This window comes from Mycteria americana, chromosome 1 (genome assembly GCF_035582795.1).
Source record: "Mycteria americana isolate JAX WOST 10 ecotype Jacksonville Zoo and Gardens chromosome 1, USCA_MyAme_1.0, whole genome shotgun sequence".
In the NCBI taxonomy this organism is placed as follows: Eukaryota; Metazoa; Chordata; class Aves; order Ciconiiformes; family Ciconiidae; genus Mycteria; species Mycteria americana.
In genome coordinates this window covers 128,975,810-128,996,757 of record NC_134365.1, presented here as the reverse complement: position 1 = coordinate 128,996,757, position 20,948 = coordinate 128,975,810, and the positions used below count along the sequence as shown (strand labels likewise).

Sequence of the window (20,948 nt, the reverse complement as noted above, 5' to 3'; positions counted from 1 at the left end):
AAGTCCCTGAAAGGCTTGCGCTCTGACAGTCCTTTGTGTCAGGCAGGACAAGAAGGAACTAGTGGCATTTCCCAAGTACCGGCATTGTTTACAGTAATAAGCACTTTTCCTTGCAGTCTAAATAGAGAGGCCAAGAAATCAATGACCACAGGGATGCTCACGTCCTCTGTCCCTGGTGGGTTTTAGTGAAGATGCTTGTTTGCCATTCCCTGGGACGACAGTTCTGCTGGTAGAAGATTAAACCAGCGTGGACTGCTCAGTTCTGTAAGGTTCAGAGTGCTCACGCAGAAAAGCTCAAAAGCGTTTTTCGTGTTAATACGTTCAGTGAAATCATCTTTAGGAAATGAAATACATCTTGTAAAACTATATTTTGACAGCAGGGTGGTGTTCAGCTCACTTAGAGCGTCACCGTCTCCTTTTGAGCTACTATTCTTATGTTCCCTTTGGGAAGACAAAGTGTTTCTAAGTACTGTTTGGTTTGCTTCATTTGTTGTATATACACTAATTTGGTCAGGTTAACCCACCATGGGCAACCCTATCATGTTTTAAAACAATTATTTCATACTTCAGTCAAATAACATATATATTTATACAGATATTTGCAAACACTTAAGGGAGTTAGGTGCTCAGCTAAGACTGAATTTCTGTGTGCTCTGGACATAAAACTAACACTGGGGCCCTGTGGAGATTCCTGACTTGTGAGTCTTCCAGAACTGAATTTATTAGGCATGTGCCTTCTACTCTAAGAATTATATTTTCAAAGCTGTCTGGGTAAGGCTCACCAACTCAACGGGTGATTTGAGAAACGCTGTGAGAGAAGTGTGTTAGTACTGCTAATTTATAGCAAAGAAAGCATGTGTGAAAGTCAAAGGCTCATTACCATCAGCTCCTTGCCAGTTTTTCCCAGATGCCCTATTCCACATACTACAAGTCAGATCAGGCAAATTCTAATTTACTTGAAGGTATGTACTGTCATGGCAGTATATGGAAAGACAGTACCTTGTAGGCCTAACACACTGACCACGAGTGAAGAAGGGCACCTGTGAAGTTGAAGAGATATATTTATATATAAACATTTGTGTGCCTATATACATGCAAATGTCTGATTTTAAAAGAAAGAGCAGCACTGATTTTTCCTAACTATACTTTTGCTTTCACAAACAATTCAATCAATCAATCAACCTATCTGTCTATTTATATCTGTCTATATAGGAGGAGAGAGAGATTGAGAGATTCAAGCAAACTAGAAATAAACAATTTAGCAGCTGTGGCACTGCAAAACTGTGTGTGCTCTACAGATGAAAAACAAACAAGAAAAAAGCGTTAGCTAAAGCAAGCATTCTCAGCCTTTTTGCAGGGAGTCTTAATTTAGAAAATCTACTCAGGAAGAATAATTGTTCCCATTCATTATTTTGCCTGGATGACTTTTACAGAACTGTTTTTACCATCAATTGGCAAATTCAGTGGAAGAAACAAATTACCCTATTATTAAAGCATATTTGCAGCAAACAATAGATATTCCACATAAGCTGTGCTTATCTGGCCATTTTTCCTAACAACTTCTAAGAACATTATGCCTTCATCCCAATTTGCCTTTGTTTTAGTTGTATTTAATGACAGGGTAGATCTCTAATAGAGGATGGTCCTGCTCACTCCACATGTACCCCAGTGGGTTATGTTCCAGGTCGGGGCAGCCTCACTTGTGAGCTTTTCGGAGGGGTTCCTGTACTGTTTGCAGTTTCTGTAGAGCTTAATTTCAGCCTCTCTCACTAGTTCTGCTAGGGTTATTTTGTATCAGCATTCCTGTTATAAGCTGTCCCTGTTTTTACAGGTGGTAATATAAGAACGTTTGAAAGTTTCTTCTGGGTTAATATTTTGCTAACTAAGGCAACTTTTCCCTATTAATGAGAGTCTGATTTTTATTTCACTTCAGTATTTAATTAGTTTATAAGAAAAGACGGCTTGGGAATTGACCCGAGTATACTTTTCAAAGTCAAGTATTTAGAATTAAATTCATCTTGCCTAATTTTTGGCATCCATGAGTCAGCTGTTGCATCTAAGTTACTCATGTACGATGCCTCCACAGCTAGTGGAAAAAAATTAATTCCCTTTTGGACTTGCTGCTTTTTCTTCCACTGGTGATAGAAGTAGCCAAGATTAAAAGAAACCATCAACATATAAACAGGGGACTTCAAAAATCCAAACCCATAGTGCATTCATCTCATGCATCTTGATTTCCTTGCAAAATTATATACATTTCATTAAACTTTTAATGGAGGTTTTGAAATGCAGGTTGCAGCACAATCTTTATTCTTGTCATTTAAAATGAAAAAGGTTTAATAGATCAATAATCAATGGATTAATGAGTCACTGATGATAATAACAGCAATTTACATCAACAGCACCTATTATCAAGAGCAATCGCAAAGCACTTGGGAAGCAGATTTACAAACCGTTTCTGCTTAAGTGGTGTCAGAGGCCAACTTCCTTCAGAAGCCAGATGGAGAAGGATAGGAATCACCACTAAAGCAAATACTGAACTACAGTCGCCACCCAGTTGCGCAGAAGACACAGTACCTGCGTCACATTTAAGGGTGTGGAAATAGCACCGCTTCTCAGCTGTCTGAGCACGGCTGCTCACTAGCAGAAATCAGGTTGGGCCCATGAGCTTTGCTGTGCACCCTGAACACCACCAAATAAGAGGCTTTTTGGACACAGTGTGTTCCTAAGTTGAAAGGCTGTTGTGGTTTAGCCTCAGTCAGCAACCAAACACCACGCAGCCGCTCGCTCACTTCCCCCCGGCGTGGGCTGGGGGAGAGAATCTGAAGAACAAAAGTAAGAAAACTCATGGGTTGAGACAAGAACAGTTTAATAATTGACATCATATTATTATTATTATTATTATTATTATTATTATTATTATTATTATTATTATTAATAATAATAAATTGTAATGAAAAGGAAAACAACAAGAGAGAGAGAGAGAAGAACAAAACCCAGGGGAAAAAAAACCAAACAGTGATACAACTGCTCAGCACCCACTGACCGATGCCCAGCCCATCCCCAAGCAGCGATCGCTGCCCCCCGGCCAACTCCCCCAGTTTCTATACTGAGCATGATGCCATATGGTATGGAATAGCCCTTGGCCAGTTTGGCTGTGTCCCCTCCCAGCTTCTTGTGCCCCTGGCACAGCATGGGAAGCTGAAAAGTCCTTGGCCAGTGCAAGCACTGCTTAGCAACAGTGTGTTATCAGCATTATTCTCATACTAAATCCAAAACACGGCACTATACCAGCTACTAGGAAGAAAATTAACTCTATCCCAGCCGAAACCAGGACAAAGGCCCTCACATGGATGATGTTATCAGTACTAGTCTGTGAAAGCCTGCTTTTACGTCCATCAGCCCTAGATTATGCTGGGCCTCATCAACTGAAAAGCAAATGTACCACTGGAGAACAATGTCACGCTTCTGAATATCTCCTGAGGCAGGCTTCAGGGCATGGGACATGGCGCAAACTGAAGCTTTTTAAATGATCCTACGTCATATGTGGTGCACTAATATAAAGGTAACAAAAAGTGAACTGGGGACAAAGCCCGCTGACCCAACTGCAGAAAAGCTCCCATGGCAGACGTTTATGCAGTAATGCTTTTGAGCCCTGAAACACTTGACCTTAATGTCTGTAAGACTCGGTTTCAGTAGGTAACATTAATGGTTTCTTACCCTGATTTCTGTAATATGTTGTGGACACATGCACTTTTGTCTTTTAGTCCTTGAAATCGTTCATTGTCTTTGTCCTACAAATTTTGTCGAGTCGCAGATTCTCTAGCAATATAATACAGTCTTTTTCACTTTAGACTTTTGGGGCTTGCAGCTCAGTCTTCAGGGATGCTTAATACCGCAAGCAAATAGACACACAACCTTTGCATAATGGTCTAGAATACCAAGAATTCTTTATGTTAGCTACAAGAAGCAGCAAAGAAAATGAGACAAAACAATACAACACTGGCATGCATTTGCCATTTCTGTTTCCTTATCATCTTAGTATTTTTGGGTCACCTAAGTAGATCAGGAGCTTTCCTCTCTGTCTGTGAAGCAGGAAGTCTCCCTGATCTACTCTCCACCTTCTTTATCCTATGCAGACCATTTTTTCCTAACTATATCTGCAATTAAACTACACTCCTTTGCTATGAAAGCACAATGCTCTGCTATTCTCCATGCTCATGTTTCTTTTATTGCTGTGAAGTTTCAGGTACTCTGCAAGCTGCCTAATTGTTGAGATCCAGTGTCAGTACCTGACCTCCTCATTCTGCTTTTTGGGAAATCCCCCAGCTCCCCTCAGCCCCACGTGCTGTGGTCTCATCACTGCCATCCTTTTATGTCCACATGCTGCCACTTGAACAGAAAGCATGAAGATTTACAGCTTTCCTTTGCACTAGCCTGGAAGCGACATGGCATGGCCCCAGCAGTAGGTAGCTGACTACAGGAACCCTGACAAACTCCGTTAACACAGCAATTTTGTGAACACAGGTGGTATTCCCAAGATCCGTTTAAATATCCTTCACACACAAACAGGCATTAGTCATCGCTGCTCATAACAATGTGAATGTATTTAGCACAGTCAAGATGCTAAGTTTGGTAACAACTTATGGTCAGAAAGGTAATCGGCTACCTCGACTGGAAAACATGAAGAGTAAGTTCAGTATGGTAGGGACACGTAGGTCGTATGTCCCCTAACAGTCATTCAACTTAAATAGTAGCAATCTTGAAACTAAACTTTGTTTTTAAATGGCTGACAGACAGAGAAAGAAACAGCCCCCTATATTTTCTTTTTCCATTTCCACTAGAAACATGAAATGGCTCTCGTTCACAGTTTCACAGGGAATAAGAAATGCAAGTCCACTCCCATAAAGCAAAGAAACAAAAAAAGAGACAAACACAATACAGAAAACAAAAAAGAAAAGATCGTGAAATGTGTAAACATTCATCTGTGATTCTGGTTTGGGAAAAAATAAAAACAAACAAAGTATTTGCAACGAAACCTTCCAGACTATAATTTTCCCAGAAACAGCGTGACTCTGACAAACTCTTACCTGTAGCGACCATGAGTTTGCATAGAGATGTGGATGACCCACAACCTAACAACCTATGCTTACTGCAATTAACAGAAATTTTGCCAGTGACTTTAACTGAGTTTGATTCATCCTTATAATGTAATACAGTTATATGCAAACATGAAATGCCAAGAACATCTCCATGATTTTGTCTCTGTAATTCTGCAGATCTCCAGGAAAACTGTCTCAAAAAAGACAGTCTTTTAAATATAATCCTTTGGGATTTCACAAGAGTGATTCTTACCTTCCAAATGTATCACTTACCACCACCAAAGACTTAAATACAAAACAATAATGACAAGATGCCCAGAACAAAATAGCTTAAGGCCTATAACACCATATAAGAAACAGCTCTTAATTTCCCCTGTGGTTTTCTGTAATCTTTGACACTGCATTTACATTCAGCATAGCTCTCCAATGTGTGCTAGGATCCCAGCACAGCAATATAAAAGTAAAACAGTTCCAAGGGGTTCTATTAGGATACTAAGGATCCCAAAGACATACATTAGCTATTGACAAGTTTCATGAATAATTTTATTGCATTTTTATTACTTTGTAGTAAAATTGTCTGTACAGGATGCAACATCATTATTCTTTTGTCTTTCACTTTCAAATGATTTTTTGATATGTCTAAAAAAAATCAGTTTTCACTTATAGGTCTAAAAATCACACTTCTAGTTTGAATGCAAAATGTAATTAAAATGCTCTCTGTTGGAGCTGAATGGGCATGAAAATAAGAAATGTCTTTTTGCCCTCTATTGTAACTTAATATTGCTTTAATTTTTAAAAGGCCATTTTTTAAAAGTAAGAATATTTTAGTTAATAATTTAGTACTCACTTCAATTAGAATAGTTATTAAAACTTTCAATGACATTACAATTAGAAGTTTGAAAATAGTTTTATGATAATTTCCAGCTCCATACAGTTTTCTGCTCTGAAAAGAAAGCATATGCAAAATCACTTTTTTATCTTGGTATTGGCACAGTATAATTCTTTAAAACTACTAAGCAGGACTCTTAACTGATAATATATTTCAATATATCTGAGGTGATGCTCTGCATACAATGGGTCAGCTTTTTCAGTGGGTGCAAACTGAGGCAACTCTACTGCCTGCAGGGAAGGCACTCTGCTCAGGATCTTGTCTATGCCACTCAGCAGAGAAGGGACAGCTTGTCAACACAAGAAAACCTTTCTCTAATTTGTTTGTTCCATCTTGTTATAATTTGCCATGAGGCCAAAGTGCCTCGTGTCCAGCCACCTCAGGGTTGTAATCCCAGCATCACCTGCCTTGGGTAAATCTGAGAACAGGATGGGCCCCGATGCAGATGGAAAGCATAATTTTCCCATGCTTAGCACCTAGTTATTTATAGTTTTTCAGGTTAAATGCCAAGAGGGTGTGCAATGTTGTTAAATGGGAAGAGCAGCACTGTACATCCACTTTACAGAAGTCTACTGGATTAGACAAGGAGCCAGGCAGTAGAGAGGCTGACCTAGAGAGCAGCACACCAGTTCTGAGAGCTTTAAAAAAGCTGTGCCCACCACCGCTCTGATACAGAGTGTGCTATGCTATGCTGAAGTTGTCTGAGGTACACTCACCTAGGGAAGACAAGAATATTTCATACATATTGCAGTGTTTAAATAGCCGCATGTACTACATCTAATGTTACTAATGCTGCTAATAATAGTAGCTACAATAATATACTAACCACACTTTGTTCACAAGGTTCATTAAAAGGTTGTCTAGTACTGCCTTTTAGCCCTTTTTACTGGTACATTGTTTTACCTGGTACTTCTAATTTAAATCTTCAAGATTTTGCCTGACCATTTGGACTGAAATTTTCCATGCCATTGTCTGTCCCATGCTTCATTTCCTTTTCGTTGGAAAGTCTTAGCTAGCACAAATTCAGTTATTTCTGAGAATGAGGCTAAGGAAAATTTTATTCTGCACTTTGAAAGGACTGGATGCCTCCACTTTGCTGCAGCTGGATGACAAAGAGGGCAGGAAAGGCCTAGGTTTGCACTATCAATATGAGAGTTCTCAAAAATGTGCCGGGTTATCAGGTACCATATGCTTTGTAGAGACTTGAAGGCTAAAACCTCTTAACAATTTTCCTGGACTGCGGTTCTCCAGCCTGGAGCTTTGAGGTACTGAAGTGGGACTTTCTCTGCAAATATGGGTCCAAGATGCTGCAGGCAGCAGAACTGAGAAGAGGAAGGCTGCCCTCCTCCATTCCCTCAAATCAGTACAAACTGCAGGACCCGTAATTGCTCCCCAGGTCCCAGTGCATGCCTCAGCCATGTTCTGAGGTGAAACAGATGCAAGACTGGGAAGCAGAGCTTATTTTCTGCTTTTCGCAGGAAGGAAACCTTTGTGCAGGGGATGTACAGGATCTTTGGAATACTCTGGCTTACAACCCTGATCTGTCTGTATGGCAGCGAATAACATGGGGAGCACCTGCAGCCCTGGTGCCTCACACGACTCAGATAGCATGCCAGAGGAGGGGAAAGTGAGGAGCTGCAAAATCTAACTGCAAAGGGGAGCACAGCTAGAAATGATAGGGTCCAAAGGAAATAAAATGGAGAAGGAAGGTGGGAGTGAGGAACAGGGACTGAGACTTGAACCTGCTGGGTTGAGACTTGAACAGAGTGGAGGAGAAGATTGGACCTGGGATGGATACAGGGAGCTAAGTCTGAGTAGAAAGGACACAATGGGACTGCAAGACTGGAGAGTTTGTCACTTCATAGATTTTAAATCTAAAAAGGTCCATTAACTGATAGAGTTAGATCTTACGGAACAGAAAGTGACAGTTGCATGGAGAACCAGGGAGAAATTCAGTCAAGGAAGGCTGGAGAAGGTATCAGAGACAGGGCCCTCGATGCAATCCTCCCCGGCAACCTCTCTCAGTCCAAAAGGGGCCTGGCTGGCCGAGCTCACGGTCTGCTCTGATATGGATCTGACTTCTGTGAAATCAGCTGAGCTGTGAGGAGCCTCATCTGCTTGCCTCCACCTAAGCACCCTCTGCCTCATCCTGGGCAGCAGTACCAGGTGAGGACCTGGTCACCATCCCCAGCCCAGCTCTGCTCACCTCCTCCAAGCATGTTGGGATGGGGTCACTGGGGGAGGTCCCTGCCCTGGCTTGTCCTGCTGCTCCCCACCTCAGCCTGCCCCACAGCCAGCCCTCGCTGTACCCTGATCAGGCTGAGCTGAGGGAGAGATTGGCTTGGCAAAGCAACTAAGAGACAGTAGGATGGAGTATCACGGTGAAGACAAGAGGAGAAGGAGAATCAATACACTTGATGAATAACACTAGCCTGAGATAGGGTATGGAAACTGCTGCATAGAGATCTGGATAAGGAGCTGGAAAAGTGACAGCTGGTCAAGAAGCTCATGCTACAGGACTGGGGCAAACAGTGAGACTGGGAATGAAAGCAAAGATCTGATACCCAGGGTCAGTTACACAGTGTCTGAGCTAGTTACCTACATTAAAATAAGAAAAATCTTGTCCCATAGATGCACATTTCTCTCAAGTGAGTTTAAAGGATGGTCAGTTTGAGTACAGAAATACACATAGCTTATGTGGAAAGTTCGATGACGCTACTCCCCATCTCCAGTGTCTGGGGCGTAAGGTTGATTGAATGAGCGGTGGAAGGGGGGACACTGGGAATGGTTGGGTAAGAAGAGTCTTCGGAAAGCGGTGGATGGAAGGACAGAAGGAAGATGAGTGTTAAGGTGGAGTGAACAAGGCAGAGGAAATTGTGTTTGGAGTGAACAGACCAGACGGCACAAACCTTTCCAGAGTCTGGAGCGTGTTGCCCAGTGCAGCTGTCCCACCATGCCCTTCCCTGCCAGGAAATGCCTCCAGGAACTGCTAGGGAATTGCTTTAGTCCTTTCACTGCCTGTGCACGGGCAGAGGAGGATAACCCACCGCCGCTGTCAGTTACTGTGCCCACCTGGTGTGGTGGTCCCAAAGAGCTCAGCCTTTCTGATGATCATGGGGTGCCTCAACAACTACTATGTGATAGATTTTTTCCCCCCCAAGATTTCTTTTTAAAGCAATGTAGAAAAACACACTTAGACTGTGGAAATGCAAGCACCCCAGTTAAGGAAAGCCACATTTCAGGTTTACGCTTCCATACTTATTAACACATCTTTTCTGTTCTGCAGCCTTGAAGTGGACAAATAGACTAACTGTGTGGGATTTCTGCCTTATTTTATGCAAAATTTTATTGAAATAAAAGAGCAGGACATTTCAGGAGGAGCAAAGACATTCTCAAGGAAGTCAAATGCTGAACAGAAGAGCTGGCTTTTAGCCCTGTCTCAGCTGCAGAGTTCCTCTCTGGTGCTAATCAAGTCACTTAACCAACTGTTTCACAAAGACTAGTCATTATGCTTGATTTTATATGGGTTGAATGTGCAGAAATGCTTAACCTTCCCAGCTGCAACTGAAGCCTCTGGGTGCTAAGCTTTGAACGAAAGTTGAAATACAACATGAAATACTCTGCAATATCAATTTCTACAGTGTGGCTCATCTAAAAGTAGTGTATAAATTCTTACCTCAATGTGTCTGTGTAATGCAGAAATTCAAATCTCATGCATGTTTTGTGCAAATACAGGGATTGTTTTTTCAGGCAGTTAGATGATGTGATGATAAGCACTGCAAAAAGTTATAATCTCGTTTTCAGTGCAGTTTGACTAATTTGAAGTAATGGGATATGGGATATATGGACATATTAAGAGATGAAGGTAAAAAAAAAAAACCAAGAAAAAAAAAAGATTGATTAGTTACTCTGTGCCCTGGATGGTTCAGGGCACTAGTAGAAAAAGGCGTATGTAATTAAAACTTTATCAGCATGCATTCATGAAAAAGGGCTAAGCTACAGTTGCACTGCTAACCTTAATTGTAGCACTTCTTAGCCTCTTATCTTACAAACTCAATAACATTTTCAGGTGTTGTTAGTTTGTGTTGGGTACAATATGTGCAACAATCTATATGTGTACCTTGTGGAATGTGCCACATCTGGTCTGCCATTGGTTTTTTTTTCTCGAAAATAGAGCTTCTCTGAAAAAACTTCAGTATGTTGTTTCCTTAGTTTCTCCTTACCCTTCTTTAGAGGGAAAAAAAGCCAGTTTTTTTTCAGGAGACAGACCATGCTTAGCTTAATTCAGCATGGCCCCTAAATTCCTGGGCACATATCTGAAGATCAGATCAAAGATCGGTCTCTTGGCATCCTTCCACTGCCTCTTGAAAAAAAAAAAAGCTGAAAGCTTAAGCATTTGCAAAACTTTTTGTTCAGCTTTGAAATGAGACTTCCACTCATTTGGTCTGAAGACAGGAATATAAAGCAGTTGAAGTCCCTGAAACAATAGTTAACCATACAGTTTCCATATAACACATAAGAAAACGCAAATTTCAGATGCCGTCTTAAGTATCAAAACACCTCAGGGTGTAGTATTCTTCCACTGAGCAGGATCTAGCCTGACAGTACTGTTACAGGTTATATGCAAAGAGATTTAACCAGAATTACTTGTAAAAAACTACAGTCTTCATCCTGTCAGCAATGCTAATTTTCCATGACTCTCATTCCAAAGTTACCTCTCACTGCCACACCTTCCCAAAGTTAGTTCCCACTCCTTTCCCAAAATTTGTTGAGGAGGTCACTGCTAAGTAAGCCACCCCTAGGTTTTTCCACATTCTCTTTGGGACAACCTTGTTGAAAGGCAAATCAAGGAATCTAGAGCAGGATGGATAACAAATGCAAGATGTTCTGATGAGATTGACAATTAAATGTCAACAGAAGGAATAAATGCAATGTTCTTTCTCAGTCACTAGTGTCAGTGGGCCCAGTTAGCTCTTTCAGACATGTGTTCAATGATTCAGTTAACAGCCCAAGCCTAGCAGCTGAGAGAGAGAGAATTTGAAAGTGATGGTGTGCTTTTTCACCAGTTTTATATGCCCTGTGTGAAAAAATGATAAGCAGTGTTGCTTAGGTGTCCTATGACTGCAAGGCCCAAAGATGAACATTTTGGAAGAGGTCACAATTCTACATGTCAGTGGACATTAGGCCTGACAATGCTCACAATATATTTAAAGATTTGCTACACTTTCTTAAAAATCTAGATGTTTTAAATATTGAATAAGCTAAATGGTCTGCACAATTGATTTGAGGCTAAGGCCTCTTCAGTCTTCTGCTTTTGACAAGGCTCCAGGTACATATGGAGTAAATATGAATTATTTCCAAAAATTTAAACTGCTACAGGATGAGTTTCAAGCTACAGCACTGCAATAGTGTTTTAGACTTGAGCATAAATGTTTCTCATGCCTTTGTAGAAAACAGCTACTTCAGGCTTTTAAGTTTGCCCTGACCCAGCAATCACTCCCTTGTGGGAAGCCCCCTCAGACAGTGGCACTCCGCATAAGCACAAAAGTTTATTTGCATACACCTATTTTCAGGAGTGGAGCCTTAATCTGAGGACCACAAACATGAAAATGAATACCATTTTTTATCTTAAAAATTTAATTATACACAAAGGAGACACTTGAATGCAGAGCAATAGGTTTAAGATCAACATAAACAAAACTTCCACCTCTTTTCTTGGCAAAAGTCACACGTCACAAGTGTGAGCTGAGGTTAGATCCTCTTACTGGATTTTAAAGAAAGGCTGGAGAGTGTTTTGGTAACTGATGAAATCTCTTAAAAAAGCTAGAATGTGGTATCTGTAATAAAATCTCCTATTTCACAGCTTCTGACTAAGGGATCAGGAAGGAATATCCCATATCTTTAGAGCATCGCATATGTTTGGTTTCCTCCATTATAGATTTCTTCAACTTCTTCAGCTCTGCCAAATGCAAGAGTTTGAAGCTAGCTCAGTGTCTGTGGGTGCTGCAGACGTCAGCTGCAGAGCTCTGCCTGGTTGTTTTGTCCCTGCCGTGCAGCAGCCAGGGAAGGCAGAGTTGCCTGTGCAGCCAGCCTCGCAGCGGCTTTCATGTGGCTGTTAGGTGATATGGCTGCCCATTTGGCAGCTCGACCAGCACACGCGTTTTAACAGGTTGTGAACTAAACCCAGGGGCAACAGGCTTGCTCTACCATCCCAATGCTTCCTATATTTTTATTTTCTAATGTATAGCTTTATAAATATTAGATTACTGAATGCATGTTTTCCTAAGCTGTCGATAGATGCTTTTTAGGGGTTTTTTTGTTAACCAAGACTGTCTTGCAAACATACGACTATGAAACTGTGCTAATTATGGAATTAGTTCCAATTTAATGTCTGGTTTATCATAGACCTATTTATGGATAGGCCAAAAGCTGTTCTGGCAAATTAGCAGGAAATGGGAAAAAGAAATATCAGTATGAGCTTCATAACTGTTGGCACTAACTGTGCCTTACTTATGCTCTACTTTAATGATGTTGTTTTATTTTCCTCAAAGAAAAAGCTGGTATAAAAAGCCTCTAAATTTGGTAGAGCTATTAAGTTCATGATGAAAATAACATTAAGCTAATGTTCCCTGCTTATTTCAGCAATAGAGTAGTGGTGGTATTGGATCATTAAAATGTTTTAGTAAGTTTAGCAAAGAAATAATGGTGACAAAACATCTTTAGCACCTGTGGAATCTTGTTCACCATCTTATAAAAACATAAATGAAGCCATCATCCCAGCCTAGAAAGCCCACAGCTCTGATTTGTCATTGTAGATGTATTTTAAGACAGTAACTCAAGTTACCTGTGTCTTTTAAATAATGAGTGAAGTAGTATTATACAAGGTTTGGAAAAAAATTATTTTTCTTCCATGAGACATTTAGAATGCAGTTCTTGTCTCTCATTTTCTGCTGTGTTGGGTAAAAGCAATTGCAAGTGGCAAACCTAATGGGGGCGAGATAATTTAGCATTGTGCTGCCAGCTGTGGCCAGGTTTTGGTCACATACTTTCTATTTGCTCCCATTAAGATAACAAATCTTATCCATTTTCTACTGCATTAATAATAATGTTCACTCTTCTTTAGATTTGGCTATATTTTGCTGCATTTTTAGTTGTATCCACAAAGCAGACTAATTGTACTCAGCTGCATGCATCCTGGTTGCTGCCAGCCTGCATGCATGAGTTTTCATTGCATGAAAACTAGAGAGCAGAGAGGTGGGGGTATGTGTGCCATGGTGTCAAGCTGCTGTCATGCTAGCTACCTGGATCTGGAACCTGCAAAGTTCTCCTAGGATCTGTCATCTAGCTAAGGCCTGCATGGACATTCGGAACAGATCTGAAAGTGAAAAAAAATCACTGACTTGAAACCTGAAACTTAAAAATAGTAAATAAATATATTGACTAGACTTCAAAGCAAACGTGTGGTTAGCTCTCTGCTTGAGGTAATGTTTTGCTCTATAGATTCAGGGGTTGGAAGCTGCCTTTATGCTGTATTTAAATGGCTTCTTTTGCTTTTCAAGTGGAAGCTGGCTGAAATGTATCACATCTTTAGGGAGGGAAGAGTCATTCCCTGATGGCTGGCCAAGAAATAGCAAAGACAGCAGCTGCAGAGGCAGCTGGAATTGCCGTCCTCATAGATGGAGTCAAAGTGCTTGGCTGTAGCTGAAATAGGAGGGAATGAGTGAAAACGGAAGGTAAAAATAGGTAAATAGCAAACCAGAAGCTGTGTCTTAATAAGATTTGAAGGTTTTCTGCATCTTTGTGTGTAACACAGCCTGGAGGTATCTTAAGGTCTTAAAGAAGGCTGTATGCAGTGCACACACTGTAGAAAGTAGTTTCTCTGAACAGGACTGTAACAGAGACAGATAAATTTTGAATATCCAAATTTCTTTCTCACATGCAGAGAAAGGACAGAGAATTGCAGAGACTGGAAGAAATCTTTCCAAGTCACACCAGGATTGTTTTGAGGGTCTCAGCTTCTCCTAGTGCCTTTACTAGGCAGGAGGTTGAGTTACAACCACACAACCACTGTTGGATTAGATTAGGTGCAAATCAGTGGCCACTCTTGGACAGTGGCCAGCAGCAGATGCTTTAAAGAGTGCAAAAAACAGGAAAGCATAACATGATCTTGTCCCTGGCACAATCTTCTAGCATTCAGTAATTTAAGGCCTAGTGGTCTTACATATCTAGTCCCTTTTCTCTGCTATCCAGGATCTGATTAGTTTGCATCAGTGCCTGGTTATTAAAGTGATTTTAGATTAAAGCATCTCAGCTGACTTGAATAAGATTACCCAGCTATCTAAGCAGTATAATGAAGTGGAAGTTGGGACCTCTCCGTTTTTCTTAATTTTTTCCAGCGAAAACTGGAAAGAGTACATAATTTAAGAAATCAGTTTTAAGCAGAAATTTGAACTAACAATTGGTTTTAGCTTGGTAACCTTAAGTAGAAACGGCTATTTGGAGGTGTTTGTACAAATTCAGACTTTTTCAACAGAGGGAAATAACCCATTGACCAAACAGGAAGATAGGAATAGCCTTTTCCATTTTAGCCTTTCTTCACACTTTCTTAAAAATGCTGTGAGAAAGCAAATTTCATGCAACGAACTTAGGCCTAGCGATGTTAGGTACACATGCTTTTGTGCTTATAAGAAAGCTGCTGGGGGAAAAGACAAAAAGGGAAATATAATATGCAAACTCACACTAAGAGAATGTGCTTTTTTGGGACAGATAAAGAGAAAAGCAGAAATACAATTTCTGCATCTGGACACAGGTAGGGATTAAACATTTAGTCAGGGTCTGAATACAAACAGTTATTTTCTTTCTGAGTTTACTGGTTTCCATGTCAGTCAGGTCCTCCTTAAAAAAAAGTTTCAAACAAAAATCGATACATGGACTCACAATAAATGAAATGCATATTTAAGTAAGCGGTGGAAATTATATAATCTGTATATGAATGACCTATATTAAAATTGTGTTTGATCATAAATGTCATGTGTTTAAATATAAAGAATAATCCAGCTTTTAAAATTAAAAGGGCTAACTTTTTTCAAAGAAATCTAAAAGTAATTACAAAATAGCCATGTTGGTGAACAAGTCTACATGGGAGTCAACTGATCACCCAAATGCTTGTGAATCAGTTTCACTGAAGTTGAAAAACCATTTCAGAGATCCAGAACCTCACCACTGAGACTCTTTTGTCTCAGTGTGGGATTGGACAGATAATCTGCATCTTCCAAATACCATCTGTAACAAAACTGATACCAGATGCCAAGCACTAAATCTTTATGAGCTGGGTGACCCTTGTTAAGAAAAATGTTACACAGATCTGGACCTATGAAAAAGTACATACTGTGGAGGGACACTGTCTTAACTTCAAGGATTAATTAGTCACTGGTTGATCCTGCCTAACAGCTATCATCAATCTCCAGTTTAATTTATTCTTAGAACTGCTGTTGTTCCATAAGGTTGATAATGGGTATTAGCATTCAAAGTTCCTGCAAGAGAGGATTTGCCTTATGGGTTTAGTTCAGTTAAACTCAAATGTCTGTACATCCATCCTCTGTCAGGCCCTTATAAGAAGTCCAATTCTAACTTTAGGCCTTAGCTCTGCATAAAATGGATTGTGGATGAATGTCAGAGCTCACAAAGACATCCTCTTCCTATTGAGTGAAGCACCAGGTTGACAGATATGTTTGAACCTTTGGTCCCATGTAAAAAATCACATGTTCCAGTGCTTTGCCACATGGAACTCATTCTCAGATCAGGGCTTCCAGATAGGAAACCTGTGAGATTTACAGCTTGAGACAGGCAAAAAAGTCTGGCAGCCTGAAGTGAGGTAGCCAAAACCTCCCCTACATCGCGAGAGATAAAAATAGACTTCAAAATTATTCTCTTGAAGAAATAGGTGAATAGGAATTCCAGTGCGTTGCATGTTTTTGAAGGAGAAACAAAAGCATGTATGGTTGTCTTTTCCAGTCTTGCTGTAATACTGGATTAGAAGCTAATTTTAGACTGGATTTACTTTAAGTAAAAAACAGTCCCCTGTAAATGAGAAAACAGGGATTTTTTCCCTGGAATATTAAACTACAAACCATGACAAAATGCAGTGACAAAGTGACAATTAGACAGCCAGCAGAATCCACGGTATTCACAATTTTGTCAAATGAGTCCCCTTCTGCAAATGTTTTGGCCTTTGCATATTTACATTCCTTGTGCTTCATGCATTGATATGCTTCATGTAGCACAGCTTCTGCACTCCATCAATTAATGCTGCTCTTCCTAGTTTCTAGTCGGCAGGTTTCCATTGCTTCTTTGTTTCCCTGTTTGAATGCAATACATGCTAATTTTACAGTAAATGCCAGTTTACATTAGCTCAGTTGTCCTCATGACATAATTTGACTTGAAGTTATGCAAATGACTTCTTTCCAGATACCTCTGATTAGCTGTAAAAAACACTCCCTAATTAGTCCTGAGGTAATCAGGGAGAAATCACAGTTGATTACATATATTGAATTTGCTTCTCCAACTTGAATTGCAGTATTTCCTGCCACAGGACCTGTGAGCACTCTATAGAGTTTGCACCTTTCCTTCCCTTGAAAGTACTTCAACTGCTTTCTCACAGCTCCATCAAATCAAACATTTCTTTCTATACTGACTCTATCCAGACAGATAGGGATCCCTGCTGACAACCTAAGAGAAATGCCAGCCAGGTGCAGTACAAATTCTGCCTATTGCTGAAGATACAGACTAGTAAATCTTACTGGAAATATATAGGTGTCAGAAAGCTTTACAACTGGCAGCAAAGAGAGAGAGCACAAAAGCAGATCTTCTGATTAAAATGACATTGTCAACTGATATCAAAGTGACAATTTTAGAGGTCAATAATTTATACAGTATTTCCAGTGGAATTTTGCTGGCTTGCCTCACACTGAACTCTTCCTGTCCCTTAGTGATGACTCAGTAATTTATCATAATCCATTTTTCAAATAAACAGGGACAAGTGAACTTCAGAACGCTCAACATTCAGATTCAATTTGAGTAAACAGATAAATGTTCAAAGGTTGATTCAGGGTTTGGTCTCAATTACCTAATACATCTTGAGTCCTTGAGTTACCAGGATTGGTAACCTTTTCTGCATGGTCCCTAAACTCTTCTCCATATAAAGTGCCTTGACAGGGTGAAGAGTAGGTCATGCACCTCTTAATGAAAACTCTCTTTTTCGGAAACAAGATCACTGGCTGATATTTTCTGTAAAAGAAGGAGGAATGGTAGCTGAGCTTGAGGTCATTTATTGCTTAACAACTCCAGACACAAACACACACGTGAAAAGCACCCAGATTTTGGTTTTAACTTGCAGAAGTTCTTGAGGATGCTGGGAATTCAGACTTGGATCTGAAGTTTCCAGTGTCTCCTTCCAAAGGGGATGTGATTTGAACTTTGGATTTGTATCTCCCATTCAGATGGGGTCTACAATTCCCCCTAAAGTAAAGTACTTGTGCAAAATTAAAGGAAATCGTAACAGCAAAAGGGTGAAAATGGTGACATTTCAATTTAAAGTTGAAATGAACTGCAGATTTGGTGAGCTAGAGAGATCAAGAAAGGAATTTTCATAATGTAGCATTAGCAAGAAGAGGAGGATTTTGCCCCTAAATGAACATTGCAATGCATGAAAGGAGGTCTGTGCAAGACAAAAAGAAAAAAACCCAAACCTTTCAGTGAGCTAGAACTCCCTGAGCTCTGTGGAATAAAGACAGAGATATAGGACTAAGTTCTGCTCTAATTTATGACAACGTAAATCTGAAGCAGTGATATGAAGTTTGAATCTTACATAAATCTGATACCAAGATGTTCTCATACTACCAACAAGAGTTGTGATACTTTTTTCTTTTTTTTTAAGCAAGGATTGGTGAAGTTTCTTTGGGCTATTAGTAGGAACTCTGTTCTTTCAATGAGCACTGTTTCCCTTTGTCTTCTTGTTGCTGAATGGTGATCTAAAGAAACCAAGGCCTATTCTGAAGATTTCTGTATCATAAAAGGCAATACAAAGTGCCCAAAGTGGCACTATATTCTCCCATACTCTCTACCCCTGGGATATCATGGTCACTGCTCTGCGGAGAAAAGCAGTGGCAAGGACAGAATATGACCATGAAATGGATTCCATAACAGTACGGAGCATAATCATTCTGGGGTTGCTTTGTACAATGTTTATTACAAACATGAAACCATGGTAGCATAAATGTATATCACATCACCTCTTCAGAACAATTTCATCAAGTTCACTCAAGATATTCTGGAGATGTAGTGATCTCACATGGAAATAAAAAACTGAACAGGAAGAGGAATTATCCAAATAGGTATTTGGTTAATATTTGAGGTACAATTTAAAGACATATATTAACAGGTCAAAATTATTCATCTTTTTTACAACTTTTTTCATCTTACCTTTTGTCTACAGCTTTTTTACAGTTTGTAAGACACATCCATCCCATCAGAACAACCAGCGCAGATCACAGTCTTACCACTGCTCATTTCCTCAGAGGTAGCTGGGACATAGTCAGGGAAGGGGTTGCAGATCATACAAATCGTTCTAGCAGTCCAGATGCCCTCCTTCACTATGACTACATGGACCTTCCCTGTCAGAATCAGAAGTAAACTCCTCCTATGGCAAATTTCCTCACCTGGCAGGGCACATAAGAGTCATTTGCAGTAATGATAAGTGACAGATAGTTTCTGTGATTTTATGGCAATCTAAATGTGTGTAATACCAAACAACATCAAAATTATTAGGCGCTCATGCTATCATGTAGCCACAAGACTAGCTTTGTGTCCTACCCTGTCACAGCCTGCACAAAAATTTCCAGTCTGTTTCTCTGCTGTACAGCTCTCCTCTGCTTCTACCAGAGCTGCTCTTTCCCATTCACAGAGTCAGGGCATAGTTATAGAGAACACTGCACAACCAGCCCGTTTTCACCACTCTGGTATTCCTTCCTCTTCTCCCAACGATGTGCTAGAGCATATGCATGATTAGTGGTGGGGTCTATGTTCCCCGGAGAGGAGTAAGGGCAGGGGAGGGTTATCCCATATCCAGGGGATTAAAGAAGGAGGAAAAGGTTTCCAAACCCCTTGGTGTTTCAGAATCTATCACAAGTTGAAGTCTCTCAGGGACACAGCCCAGCCACACAAGGGAAATAATTGTGGAAGAAAGGTTAGGGGGGTATGAAAACAACAACAACAAAAAGATCCTATTCCCAGTCCCCACTGACTCTTTTTCTAAAGTCTGCATATGTGGAGTTGCAATGACACAGTTTTTGCCTTAGTATTAGAAATTATTCAAATAGAATTGTCCCTCACAGTGAGGTGAAACATTGTGGAGACTCTATAAAGTTGTATAATGTCAGTCCCAATCACTCGGAGGTAGAATATGTACTGTCATCCTCCATCACAAGGTTCAAATATGTATGTTCACCATCGATAGTGAGAATCCCTATTTTCTCAATAAATCCCTAGTGATGCTTATGCATCTATATCCTGGTAACTCAATAACCTCAACAAGTTTTTTTTGTTTTCTTCGCTGTTCATGAAACAGTGGAGGGAAGTTTGCTTTTGAATTAGTTCATCTCCATGATGCATTTATTGTTATTACTGTATTTTATGAAGGACCCATTTGCAGGCTGTAATTTGCAGGCTCAAATAACCAAGTCCTGTGGCCTCAGATATGAACTATACAGACAGAGGAAATCCCAGTCTGCATTTTAAAAGCTGCATTTGACCCTATCACAAAGTAATTCATTCTAACGACATGGGCATTTTCACAGCATAGCAGTCTGCTTCTACAAAAACCCCAAGACCAAAGCATTCTTACCTTATACAAAAATGTTGAAGTAAAGCCAAAACATTTGATGTCAAGGCAAGAAGCATCAATCTATGACAATGTTTTGCAACATGATGACTTTAATTCCATTATACCAAATGCCTGCTGTTGATGCAGTCATTTTTTATGACAGATTTTAGTGGGAAGGGAAAGCAGTTGTTCCTTGCACTCTTGATTATATGGAAACTGAACTGTCTCACTGAGTCAAAGAATGGGGGGGCTGTACTGCTGCTGAAATATATAACTGCATGTTAATGCTCACTGATGTCGACAGCAAAACTCGTATGGACTTTAGTAGTGCAGAATCAGGATTGCATTGTTCAAATGTTCCTTATTTACTCCCTGATGGGTTGTAAAAGGTACTACTTTGCCTAATAAGTGAATGATTATTGAGTTACCAGGATAGAGGTAGGTGCATAAGCATTGGGAAAACTCTCACTAGCAAAAGTAGCCTCCTTCCTGAGCTTGGTCTGGAATTAGCCATCCAATCAAATACAAGTCTTTTCTTTTTTTCTCCCCCCCCCCCCCGCCTTGTCCTTATTAGTTGTCCATCTCTGGGCAATGATGACACAGGTACATCCACTACTTAATTTACTCTCCATCCTTTCTTTACTTTCTTCACCTCTGTCTTTACCAGCACAGTTGGGCCCCAGGACTTGGGAACAAAAATCCAGCTTGATGCAAACACAGACCCACTGTCAGTGCAGGAAGAGTTGATATGTGAACTACTACAGGAGCTTGACCCCTACAAATCGATGGGCCTTGACATTATCCACCCAAGGGTGTTAAGAAAGCTGGCTGATGTCATTGTGAGGCCACTCTCCATAATCTTTGAGAAGTCGTGGTGATTGGGGGATGTCCCAGGAGACTGGAAAAAGGCTAATGTCACCCCCACATCTACAAGAAGGGCTTAAAGGAGGATCCAGGAAATCATAGGCCCATCAGTCTTACTTCAGTCCCTGGGAAAGTTATGGAACGGATCATCCTGGGGGCTATCACGAGTCAAATGAAGCACGTGATTGGGAAAAGCCAGCATAGATTCATCAAC

General features: G+C 40.3%; 1 long non-coding RNA gene across 1 annotated transcript in view; it reads right to left on the bottom strand.

The window, feature by feature from the left end:
- Positions 1-17,271, bottom strand: part of LOC142404884 (uncharacterized) — a 35,650-nt gene extending 18,379 nt beyond the window's left edge. Inside the window, exon 1 of the long non-coding RNA XR_012773984.1 lies at positions 17,117-17,271. This is a non-coding gene — a long non-coding RNA (uncharacterized LOC142404884). The remainder of the gene's footprint in view (positions 1-17,116) is intronic.
- Between the last annotated feature and the right edge of the window lie 3,677 nt (positions 17,272-20,948).